At 41.8% G+C, this 13,155-nt stretch overlaps 1 long non-coding RNA gene across 2 annotated transcripts; it reads right to left on the bottom strand.

Annotated features, from left to right (window-relative positions):
• Positions 1–1,142: 1,142 nt before the first annotated feature.
• LOC309613033 lies at positions 1,143–13,139 on the bottom strand. Of its 2 annotated transcripts, none has more exons than XR_014235470.1 (3): positions 12,977–13,139; positions 6,255–10,508; positions 1,143–5,605 (listed from the first exon to the last, which is right to left on the bottom strand). It is a non-coding gene; the product is annotated as an uncharacterized lncRNA (long non-coding RNA). The 2 variants fall into 2 exon arrangements; XR_014235471.1 differs by having other exon boundaries at positions 1,143–6,819; positions 7,128–10,508.
• Positions 13,140–13,155: the final 16 nt, after the last annotated feature.

Here is a 13,155-nt window from a genome sequence, read left to right as displayed (position 1 = left end):
GACTTCAGCATGATTGATGAGGCCATGTTTTTTTGTCAGAATCTTGGATTATAATCCCAGTGTGGTAGGCAGAGTTCTTTTTTTTTTTTTAATTTAATTAATTAATTTATTTATTTATGGCTGTGTTGGGTCTTCGTTTCTGTGCGAGGGCTTTCTCTAGTTGTGGCAAGCAGGGGCCACTCTTCATCGCGGTGCGAGGGCCTCTCACTATCACGGCCTCTCTTGTTGCGGAGCACAGGCTCCAGACGCGCAGGCTCAGTAGTTGTGGCTCACGGGCTTAGTTGCTCCGCGGCATGTGGGATCTTCCCAGACCAGGGCTCGAACCCGTGTCCCCTGCGTTGGCAGACAGACTCTCAACCACTGCGCCACCAGGGAAACCCCATAATAATTATTTTAAAGTCCTTGTCTCCAAACCCCATAATTTCTGTTCTTTCTGAATCTGTTTCTACTGACTGATTATTTTCCTGGTTTTGGATTACATTTTCCTGCTTCTTTACATATCTATTAATTTTTGATTGGATGCTAGACATTATGAAGTTTACATTGCATGTTAGAGTTTGTTGTCTTCTTTTAAAAATCATTAGAACCATACAGTCCAGAAATTCCACTTCTGGGTAAGTTCCACAAAGAATTGAAAGCAGCAACTCAAACAGATATTTGTACACCCGTGTTCATCATAGCTTATTCACAATAACCAAAAGGTGAAAACAAGTGACCTGGACAGATGAATAGATAAACAAATGGTAGTCTACATACAATGGAATATTGTTCAGCACTAAATAGGAAGGAAATTCTGACAAATGCTATAACATGGATGAACCTTGAGGATGTTATGCTAAATGAAATAGGCCAGACATAAAAGGACAAATATTGTATGATTCCACTTATATGAGATACCTAGAATAGTCAAATTCATAGAGACAGAAAGTGGAAAGGTGGTTGCCAGGGACTGAGTGGAGGGGGAAATGGAGAGGTGGTGTTTAATGGGTGCAGAGATTCAGTTTGTGAAGATGAAGAAAGTTCTGGAGATGGACTCTGTTGGTGGTTGCACAACAACGTGAACGCTCTTAATGCCACTGAACTGTACACTTAAAAATTATTAAAAAAGGTAAATTTCAAAAAAAAAAAAAGGTAAATTTCATTTTACATGTATTTTACCATAATAAAAAATTTCCCCCTGGCCAACAGTTCAAAGTACTTTTATATCACCTGGATTCTTTCAAGGCTTACTTTGAAGCTTTGTATGGGTGTATCACCGCCTGGAAGAGTGTGATCTTGGCTTGAAAGCTTGAGCTAATCTTGAAGTACTCCAGGCCTGGTTCAGTCCTTTTATTAAGGCATTATCCTTGTAGGATCTCTACTGGCTGCCTCAGGTGTTCAGTGAGGACTCCATTATAGCTGGCCAGGACATGAACATCTCCCAGCTCTGTGTGAGCTCTGGGAATTACTCAGCTTACAGCTTCCTGCTTGTTCTTCTCCTGGCTTGATTCTGCCAGGAACAAACTCAGGAGGACCCGTTATGGAGATTTCTAGAGCTTTTTCTCTGTGCAGCTTCTGGCTCTCTAGGCTTCTGCTACCCAAATCCCAGCTCCCTCTGCCTCCTTGAACTCAAATCTCTGTCTCCTCATCTGAGAGCCTGCTGTGATCTGTTTGGGGTCCTCCTCCCCGGCACTGGGGCCTGAAAAGTGCCTCCAGTTAGAAAGTCAGGGCCATATAGGCCTCACCTGATGTGTTTCCTTTTTCCCAGGGATCACGGGTCTGCCCTGCCTGTTGTCCAAGGTCTGAGAACATTTTTTCATATATTCTGTCTAGTTTGATAGTTTTTACAGTGAGTCCAATAAGTCAGTCCAGTCCTAGAAACTGCATCAGGGCCAGAAGAAGAAACTCAGTATAGTTTTAATGTGTGTTTCTTTTAATATGATTGCACTCGAAGTTTTTATATGATTAAATTTCATTTGCATTTTTTAGTGAACTCTGTAAAATTGTATTTGGGTGTTTTTCTCTTGGGGTATCAGGTTATGGATTTTGGTCTCAACACCTCTGATGCTTGCTCAGTATTTCGCCCCCCTCCCCAACCCACTGACTGAAATGTAAAGGTAGGGAATGGGAAGTGAGAAGACACACTTGTACGTGAGGGTTCCTGGCCTATCTATCCAACACCATGCCCTTTATCCTGGGGTAAAGGAAAATAATAGATAGCTTTGCTCCTGTGGTATTTTATTCACAGGTCACCTTTGGGTCGTGGATTCTTTCCTTTGCCCAGTGTAGTTGCTTATGACCAAGGAACTCTAATCTTATAGAACTTTTCCTTGTCAAACCATTCCTGAGCTGTGAGTTTTCTGGTATCTCACGTAAACGATAAGAGCTGCCATCAAACCTCTTCTCCTATGCACGACACTGGTAAGTTTTCTCTCCCAGGTAGATTCTGTAATGTAAAATCAAGCTGGTGCCATACATCCATGATTTGCAGGGTTTCTCTCCTGTGCATCACAAAGTTATGCTGAGGTTGGAAGCCTTCTCACACCCACTGCACTGTAGGGTCTCTCCTACAATTGGTTTCGCTGGTGCATGGTGAGGCATGAGCTTTACCTGAAGCTTTTCCCACACTCCCCACAAGGACGGGATTTCGCCTCAGTGTGGCCACCTGGTGGTGATGAGGGTGCTGAGCTCTGCATGAAGCTTTTGCCACTCTCACAACCTTTTGTGGTTTAGTGTGGATTCTCTGATGCACCTTCTGGGTGGTGCATGTAAGGTTTTCTCACTGTCAAGGCAATGATGTGGCCTCTCCCTCGTGTGGGGCATGGTGAGGCATGAGCCAGAACTAAAACTATTCCTGCGCTCACCACACACTCAGAGCCTTTCCTGGGCGTGGACTCCCAGCTCTGCTCTGGCTGGAGCTTTCCCCACATTCCTTACACTGGTAGGGCTTCTCTCTGGCATGTGTCTTCTGATGGCACCAGAACTCTGCCAAAGCTCTTCCCATTCTCCCCTGTGTGGTTTATGAAAACAACAAACATCTTGTTTCTGGGTTATTTTCCCAGGTGTCTCTGTAAGCATCTGCACATTGCCAAAACTTTCACAGCCTTGCCCATCATCACTGGCATATTGTTTGATTTCTCCTAATCATGTCCTGGAAGTTTCACTTTTTTCCCACCATTTTCTGCCTTGAAGCCTTTTCATTCCTTTCTTTCTTTCTTTTTGTCATTTTGGAATCTAAAGGAAAACGTAAGAAGTAAAGGTGTTAGTCTTGAAATAGGATTTGGAACTGGAGGGAAAGGATGGTTGGAGCAATTACATTAGACTAAGTTAAAGTACAAGTTCCTCTGAATACAGGAATTTACAGAGTTCAAAGGCAAAGATAGCAGAAGGGATGCTTGGGTGACTCTGTCCAAACAGCCCCTGAGTAAGGTCTTTTCATAGGCTGTGTTCATATGGATGGTTCTGAATGTTCATTTTATAGTCTGTTTTGTGTTCAACTCTTCTATGAAGCCTTATTTGGTTAGTTCCACCTCACTTTGCTCTACAGTGTCTCATTTAATTGAAATTACTCATTTGTAATCCTTTCTTCTTCTCTTTCTTTTTCTTTCTTTCCTCCCTCCTTCCCTCCCTTCTCCCTCCCTCCCTCCCTTCTTTATTTTCTTTCTTTCCTTCTTTCTTTCTTTCTTTCTTTCCTCTCTCTCAGACATGTGTGTAGCACTTACTATATGTCAGGCACTCTCCTAGGTGCCATATATATATATATATATATATATATATATACACACACACACACACACATATATATATATACACACATATATGTATAAATTCAGTTCATTCTTATGGCAACCTTATTAGGTAGGGCCTATTATTGTTCCCATTTTATGGAGGAGAAAACTGAGGCACACACTTGGTTGAGTATCTTGCTCAAGTACAGGCTAACATGTGTTAGAGCCAGGATTCTATCCCAAGCAGAATGGCTTCAGAATCTGTACTCTTCAACCTTCCTGTTTGGGTGGTTTTGATCTCTCAAGCTTAGAAAGCAAGTTTTGAACACCAAGTATCATGCCTCTGATTTTTTTGAGTGCTTCATAGAGTCTAAATATATATCTGCAGAAACCCTAGGGAAAAAGGTATATTACGTGCTTAACAGGAAGGGTGCAGAATCCTTCAAATTGGTTGAAGATGAGATGTTCTCCTGTTGGCTGAAATTGAATACTCAGAAGCAATGGAACAAATCAGGCTCTGGCAACCCAGCCTGGGACTCCTGATTACCTTTTTTCCCTCACGAGAGAGAGACTCATGGGCCCTCTCTTAAATCTATTGGGAATCATCATAAAGTTAAAGATCTATTTGAAGATCTGGCATTGTGAACTGGTCACAGTGTTCTTTGTTCTGCTACCAACCTGAGGTCTCCAAAGTCTCACTTTTCTAACTGCTCTCCACCTACTTTTCTACCCTTTTTTCCCTTTCCTCAAAGACCCATATCTTTCCTCTTATCTTCCTACTAATTTTTGTGTGTGTTTACTTATTTATGCCAATTTCTCTGTACATCCTCATAATGTACATCTCTGGGAGATACATACCTTGGGGCGGAGGGGGCACAGACATAAAATGTGACTGTAACTGTATTTATTTATTTATCAAGAGGCATTATTTTTCTTCCATGCAGAGATGAGTGGCTAGGAAATGACTGGGCTTATGAATAAATATAGTTGCATATGTCAGATCTTCAGCTATTTCTTTTTATTTTAATGATAAAACTAAAAGCAGTAATAAGCCCAATTGATTTTTCAGTTATACACTAAGCCATACAAGTTATATACTAATCAATTAAACTATGGTATATGAGAAAAATGGAGATAATCGATGGTCTAGAAGATTGTTGTAATGTGATTTTTGACTTGTATCACTATGTATTCCCTGGTCCTTGTTATACCGTAATTTCCAGGTGCTTTCTCGCCATACAGCGTAGCCTTTTGCATCAGTTAGACCTTGGTCTGAATCCTATCTCTGCCATTTGGTAAATGTGACAGTGGGCCAGTTACTTAGTTTCTGAGCATTTTCCTCACCTGTAAAAATACAAAAATAATAGCTTCCTACTGTGTTGCTGTGAAAACAAAAAAATGAAAGCATCTAATGTAGTGTGAGACACATAGTAGGCACTTGAAAAATGTGAGTTTTCTTCCTTCCCTCCTACCTCTCTCCCATGCTTGTCCCCCTCAGCTTCTGGTTTTGTTTCCATATCGAAACAGAGGGGCGCTTGTTGCTGCCTTGTATCTGCCATCACCCTCAGTTGATTAGGGAGTGAATCTTGAGCAGTGGGGCATCAGTACTGAGATTGTTAGTTTGGGAGGAGATCTCATGTGTCCCAGAGGGAAATACGTTAGAGAAATGTCCTATAGTTGATTCTTTCCTCAATCCACAATGGTAACCCTGCTTACCTTCTCAAACCCAGAGGGTCATGACAAACCAGGGAGGACCAAAACCCCCAGGCTATGGTCTAGAAAAGCCAAAAACCTTACCTAGTGAGAACAATTTTTGGGGTGCTGATCCTGCACGGTGAACCTGATAAAGTCCTTGTGAGGGAGAAAGCCGAAGCTCCTGACTTCAAAACCTAGAAAAACTGGAGACAGATTACATGGCAGATGGCCTTTGGAATTACAAGAATCTATTTTCCCAAAAAGTAACAAGAAACCTAACAGGAACTGGGAGCCAGTGTGGTACAGGGGGAAGGATGTCTGCATCGTCATCAGATTTTAACACTCTTACTTCCTCTCCCCCATTGTTATGGTCTACTGGCCCGTGTATCATTTTATTTCTCCTTGATTTTAGCTCCTGGATGCCCATCACTCTTTAAAACTAGTTCTGTCTGCATTCTTGGTAATTTCTATATAGACATGAATGGTTCTCTAACATCCTGGCCTGTCAGTCCTCTGAATTTTCTCCTGCAGTATCTTGTCCTCCATCCTACAATACATGCTCCCATAGTCACACTCCAGACCTGGTCATTACCTGAAACTGTAAGAATGTAAGAAGGGTTTGCGCACGCGGTAGACTCATCCCCCACCCCCACCCAAGACACAGTGTCAGTGTCTGGTGATGATAACAATAATCATTACACCATATAATGTATAGAGACCATTTGCAAAGCATCCTTAGATAAAAAGGATAGCCTCACAGCAAACCTGGGTCAGTTCAGTTAGGGAGTGACAGGCCCACGACTGGACTCGGTCTCCTGACTCTCATCTGTGGGACCTTCTGCCATCACTCACCTTCTAACTCCAATTCCATCTCTCGTGTTAAAAATCCTCAATTTCAGCACCGCGAGGCCAGGGCCAGCTGCTTCACCACCACTTTTGCACGAGTCCAGAACTCTCGTGAGAGTTTCTTCCCTTTTCGTTTAAGGCACTTCTCAAATGAACAACCTTGTTCACGTCAAGTTCCCTGAAAGTGGCCATTGTGATTCCAAATCGTCCCTGGTGAAAAACTGTGCTGGTGAGCTATACATACGTCTTAATTTACAGTGAGAAAACATGAAGAAAGCAGGTATTTGACTAAGAAGAAGCAAGATTTTAGATAGAAAAGACCCCACAAAAACTGCCATGGTCCACAGGATGGTGCTTGTACAAACCTGGAACTTGGCCAAAGGCCAATTTTCACTAACAGGAGCCAAACAGATCTTGATTCTGGGCAAAGCAAGCCTCAAGGACACAGAGATAAGTCTTGATCTCTCTTGTCCCCATCTTGGTCAATTTGGATTCTATTTCACAGAGTCTACACTGCTCCCAGACTTTACCACCAATTCCCAACACTTCCTCTCTATTGAAATGGACAGGGCTTCCCTGGTGGTGCAGTGGTTGAGAATCTGCCTGCCAAGGCAGGGGACACGGGTTCGAGCCCTGGTCTGGGATGATCCCACATGCCACAGAGCAGCTAGGCCCATGAGCCACAACTACTGAGCCTGCGCGTCTGGAGCCTGTGCTCCCAACAAGAGAGGCCACGATAGTGAGAGGCCCGCGCACCGCGATGAAGAGTAGCCCCCGCTCGCCGCAACTAGAGAAAGCCCTCACACAGAAACGAAGACCCAACACAGCCAAAAATAAATTAATTTAAAAAAAAAAAAGAAAAAAAAGAAATGGACAAACTCATCCTGGTTTCAGCTGCTGTTCTCAGTATAGCTCACTGAAATATTGCAGGAATACCTGTTGACTATTTGCAGTTCTTTAATCTGTCAGATGCTTGTTGCTTCTGTTTCCTTTTACAGAATTGCTTGAGACCGTGCTAGTTTTGTAACTGTTGCTGGTTCCACCACCTGGTTTTGTTGTAGATGTCCATGGGTTTCAGCTTTGCAATCCTAGTTGCTCTTTGTTTTTTTTTTTTCAGTTATACATACATCTATCTATTGACACATATTCTTTTTCAGATTCTTTTCCATTATTGTAGGATATTACAAGGTATTGAGTATAGTTGCCTGTGCGATACAGTAGGTCCTTGTTGTTTACCTATTTTATACATAGTAGTGTGTATCTGTTAATCTGAAACTTTTGATTTATCTCTCCCCTGCCCCCCCCCACCATCCCCTTTGGTAAGTTTGTTTTTTGTGTCTGTGAGTATATTTCTGTTTTGTAAATAAGTTCATTTATATCATTTTTTAAGATTCTACATATAGGTGGTATCATATGATACTTGTCTTTGGTTTATTCCACTTAATACGATAATCTCTAGGTCCATCCATGTTGCTGCAAGTGGCATAATTTCATTCTTTTTATGGGTAATCATTCCATTGAATGTAACTACCACACCTTCTTTATCCATTCATCTGTCGATGGACACTTGGGTTGCTTCCATGTCTTGGCTATTGTAAATAGTGCTGCTTTGAACATTGGGGTACACGTATATTTTTGAATTAGAGTTTTCTCCAGATATATGCCCAGGAGTGGGATTGCAGGAGCATATGGTGCTCTGTGTGTTTTTTAGGAGGGATTTGGGGAGATACAAAAACTACGGCACTATCATCATTATCTTCTCTTGTGTCCTTTCTTGAGAGCAAGGGACACCTTCACAAAGATATCCTGATAGACTGCCCTACATATATCCTTAGCTAGAATTATAACACTTGCACATGCATAAATAAACCCAGCGACGAGGATGGTGTTAGACCATGATCAGCATCAAGATTCACTTCCTGGAATTAGAACAGACAGAAATTCCCTGGTGGTCCCATGGTTAGGACTCTGTGCTTCCACTGCAGGGGGCCTGGGTTTGATCCCTGGTCGGGGAACTAAGATCCCCCAAGCCGCGTGGTGTGGCAAAAAACAAACAAACAAAACAAAACAAAACCGACAAGGAAGAGCACATAGGCACATAAATGGTGAGAAACTGAACCTGAATGGGGCTCTGCCTGAAAGAAGCAAGGCAGCAGCAGTGGACAGGGCGACAGATTGGAGTATAAAACTAAGAGTGTTAAGAGCACTATTTTTCCAAATTGACAGCAATTCATAGAAATGTATTTTACATCATTACTCTGCATACACATACACACATATTCATGTAACAAACAAGTTTCACGAAACAATACTTACTATATAAGAAAATGAAACCTAGTAAATCCCAACCATAATTTTATTAATATTTAAATACAATATACAAAAAGTGCCTAAGAACGTACAAAAACAAAATTTCATAAAGATTGTACTTAATGTGATGGGTGTGCTTGCCTGTTCATGAGTTCGTTCCAGTCAGGCACACATGAAGACAAGGCAACACGCATGTCAGGTGCGCTGTTGAGCCGATTTCTTTTCTTTGTTTTTAATCGTGTCAAGATCGAAAATCCTAGTTCACACAAATAGGTAGATGTGAATGGTAATAATAGCAATATACTCTTTCTACTTAGCAGTGGAAATTCATCTTTAATCTTAATCCAAAATGCTGATAAACTTAATGTCCTATAATAATTCCTCAGTGTGAATGACGAACTGAGCTGCAGTAATTCATTCTCTTCTTCAGGCACCAAGTGTAACTCAATTATTGATTCTGGAGTTTGATAAGCAAATGGATCTTTCATCCAAATAGCTTCCTTTAACAATGCAAATTTCTCTTCTGGAAAGTAATGATTGAAGGTTTGAGACAAAGAAGTGAGATGTACTAATATCTCTAATTTTATTTCTCTTAAGCAGTCTTCATGAATAACGTTCTCTTCAATGTGTTGCAACAGCGTTGGGAACATGTAGTAGCTGGGGTGATTACTTTTAAGTCTTACCTGCCACAACAATAATGCCTTTTGGAATCCTTGAACGTGTTCAAGATATTGAAATATATCATTGTTTTTCCCTTGTAGCTTCGAATTTAATTCATTTAAAATGCCAAAAATGTCACTTAAATATGCCAATTTTGTTACCCAAATGTCATCTTCAAAAATATTTGCCAAATGCGATTGCTTTTCAATGAGAAAAATGTAAATCTCATTCCTGAGTTCGTATACTCTGCTCAATACTTTTCCTTGAGACAACCAACGAACTTCTGTATGAAACAATAAGTGGGTATGGTTCACTCCAATCTCTGAACACAATATTTCAAGAAGTCGGCTATTCGATGAGCTTCCTTTAATAAAATTAACAATTTTCACTGCATGTTTCAATACATCCATTAGGCTCGGCGGAATTTCTTTGGATACCAAAGCTTCTCGGTGAATAAAACAATGATTCCAAAGAGAGTTGTTATGGGTGGCTTCTAACAATTTTTCAATAACTCTGCTATGTTTCCCAGTCATATTTGCTGCTCCATCACTTGAAATTCCTTTACAATTTTTCCAGTTTAATTTATATTGACCAACAATGCACTTTTCTAATTCAGTGAATAAATCTACTCCGGTTACATGTGAATTTAAATTTAAACAACACAACAGATCTTCTATAAAATCATCTTGCCATACATACCTGACATATACCAAGAGTGTGGGACAACTTACAATATCAGTGCTCTCATCAAGTTGGATTGCAAAATCTATACCAGACTGTAGCCGTGTCATAAGCATTGCTTCTAAATGTTTTGCAATAGTACAGATTCGACGAGATATTGTATTATCACTAAGAGGTATAGTTCTTAACTTATCAGCTGATTTATCATCAAAGATGGTACGTACCATATCCATACATGCTGGGAGAATAATTTTTTCAGCAGCTGTGTGAGCCATTTTCTCTTTTGCCACTCGATACGCCACTAAATACGATGATAATAAGGCTCTCTCGTTCATAGTTGTGGAACGACTAAGAAATCGGGGTGATGACTCTAGGCTATTTATTTCTGTTTGAAAATGGTCTTCCTCATCTTCTTCCTCTTCCTCCTCCACTTTCACTATCACTGTGCCTTCCATCTCCTGGGTAGCCCGGGGAGACAAATCTGTAGCATTCCTTGATTCAGCAGTCATTGTTCAGGTTCAAAGAACTGGCTCACTTGATCCAAACAGGGTCTGTCTGCAGGACTTCCCTTTTTGTCCTAGATGTTTTATGAGATCAGTTTTTGCTGTCCTGCAGGGTAGAAAAATTTAATAGCAGTATTAAAAGGTAACCCGGTGTTGCTATGCTGCTTACACCTCATCCATGAAGACAAGTCACTAGATCCAATGATGTGACATAGTAAATGCTGAGTAACTGCCATTCATGTTAGCTGTGTACCAGGCAGATTCGGTACATTACATACACAGCTCATTTAAGTCTCATGGAAACCTAATGAAGTACACAATTATTATTCCTATTTTAAAAGCTGAGAAAGATTTTAAAATGTGTCTAACAACATAATGTAGTGGATCCAGTACTCAAACCCAAGTCTGAAGTCCAGAGTCCTAACTATGCTGCTACACTGCCATCTAGATACTCTTAGAAAGTGATCACCAAAGTACGGTGTACAAGACCATCCATTGGGGCACAGGGGAAAACAATTGAAACTTGTATTTATTTTTTAAAAACACTGAAACCCACTTAAGCTTTCCTGATAGCCATCTTATAGCATTTATATTCTGTCATCATTTGTGTTGCCGTTCTTATTTTCACCTTCCAACTATTTTATTTTCTTTGCTCATTTCCCTTCATTTTTAGTGATATGTTGTCGAAAATCTCATTCTTTCTCAGGTATTTTAAGATCAAGGAAAAGGAATCTTGGTTTTTGACATCTCATCAAAGATTTAAAGGTGGGGTATGGGGAATAACGCATTCCTAGAGGCCTTCCCTCCCACTGGCAGTATGAATCAAAATGAAGTGACTCCAAGGGAGTGAAACTCAAAGATACAGGGCTGAGGTCAGGACATGGACAGGCCCTTCTGGAGTGTTTTCCTGCTCATGTTCTAGGCAAGTAGCAGTAGAAAGACTGGGTTTTATTTTGCATTTCTTGAATGATTCCAGCACTCAATCATCTCTTGACTTTAAGCTCACTAGCTGTCTCCAGTTTGGTATGCAATATTTTGATAGTTTTTACCCTGAAATTTAATTTTTAATGCTTTCATGCCTTATTTCAACTAGACTACTCCTCAAGAATAAAGACTGTCTTTTACTTTCATTGTGGCCCTTAAGTCACATGACATAGTTCCTTGCAACCAGGAGATATTTTAAAAAACATTTGTTTGAATGAATGCAATGTCAACATTTTTTGCCCATTTGGAGAAAGTTCAACAAATTCATTATAGGCCTGGTATTGCAATACTTGGAAGGGCATGTCATTTAGAAATTAAGAGATGCTACTCTATTGCAACTGTCAGGTTACTTATGAGACATCTGAGTAAGAATGGGAGGAATACTATAGCAGCACAGGTTTAAAATACATGAGTAAATAATGTGTCCATGGGTAAGTTACCTATGTCTCCCATTACAGTATGTAACCAACCTACTTCTCCAGCAAATAGTAAGGTTTCATTGATCTGCTTACGAGATATTCTCCGCAACTTATTTATTGATTGCAAATGATCTGTGTAGCACAGGCCTGTATAAGTGTTTTCTTTGGTCCTCTGCTACTTAACAGCCTCTCTCAATAATGACAGTGTCTTTGTGTATACTGGTGGCACTTCAGAAAATGGAGATGGGGCATTAAGTTTGGCCTAGCTGCATTTTTCAGTTACTTTCCCTCTATCGATGAATGTCCAAGTTGGAAGGGCCCTCTGAGATATGCAGTCTAGTTTACTTTACTTAGGATAAATTTGAGACTTGGTGTTTTGTCTAAGAGCATCCCGCTAACCAGTGGCAGAGAGGGTGCCAGTGCCCAGTGGGCAAATGGCCCAGCGCTCTGCTCTTGCCGCCGCACCACGGCAGACGCCCCTCACTACTCAGCCCTGAGTCAAGCACGGTTGGCTCCCACAACTGAAAAATTCACCTGGTGTCTCAAATTACTCCTGTAAAAAAGCTTTCAGGAAGCTCGGAAACTGCAAGGAAGAGGGTGAAGTGCATGTCACCTTTTCCTACTGCGTTCAACTCACTTTATTCACTAAGCTTCAAACATTCTTTAATCACTGCCATTAATGGTGGTGGATTTGGGGGTGAGCAGATGATCTGCAAACACTTATGAGTCTTAAACTTCTCCACTAAAAAAATCAAAAACAAAACCGTGGAGCTTGGTAGCCTCTAGGGTCTTTCTCATTTTACACCGCGAGGTCCCTAGGAACCCAGGAGACAAGCTTTCACCAGAAGGAAAGCAAAGGAGGACGATCGGGGAGCACAGAAATTAGACTAGGGTCATTTGGGGTGAAAACCGAGGACGAGGCGGCGTAGGTGGGGCACGCAGGCTGCCTCCTCCCGGTCCCAGAGGTATCTCATCCCAGTCCAGAAACCAGGGATCCAAGGCTGTATCTGCAGGGAGACGGCGCTTCCTACGGCCGAGGCTGGGACGAAGGACAGGGACACGGACCCTCCACCCCGTCTGGGGACGGTCGTGGCGAGGGGGATCGCGGAACACGGCCGTACACATCCACCTGCGTCCCCGCCCGTCCTCCCCGGCTGGAGCCCCGTCTCACCGTGAACCCCGGAGAAGCCTGGGGTGCTGAGATAGAAAAGGGAGGTGACTCTGGGGACCAAAGGGCAGTGGACTTGGAGCCAGGCCCTCCGCTCGCCAGACCCCAGAGTGTCACAAAAGCCGGAAGTGCGTCAACATCCGCCTTCCGAGCCTGCGCTGCGCTGGTGGTGTGTGTCGGGG

This window comes from Balaenoptera borealis (genome assembly GCF_965194805.1).
Source record: "Balaenoptera borealis genome assembly, chromosome: 16".
In the NCBI taxonomy this organism is placed as follows: domain Eukaryota; kingdom Metazoa; phylum Chordata; class Mammalia; order Artiodactyla; family Balaenopteridae; genus Balaenoptera; species Balaenoptera borealis.
The sequence above is the reverse complement of the archived record's forward strand: the minus strand, read 5'-3'. Positions and strand labels throughout refer to the sequence as shown.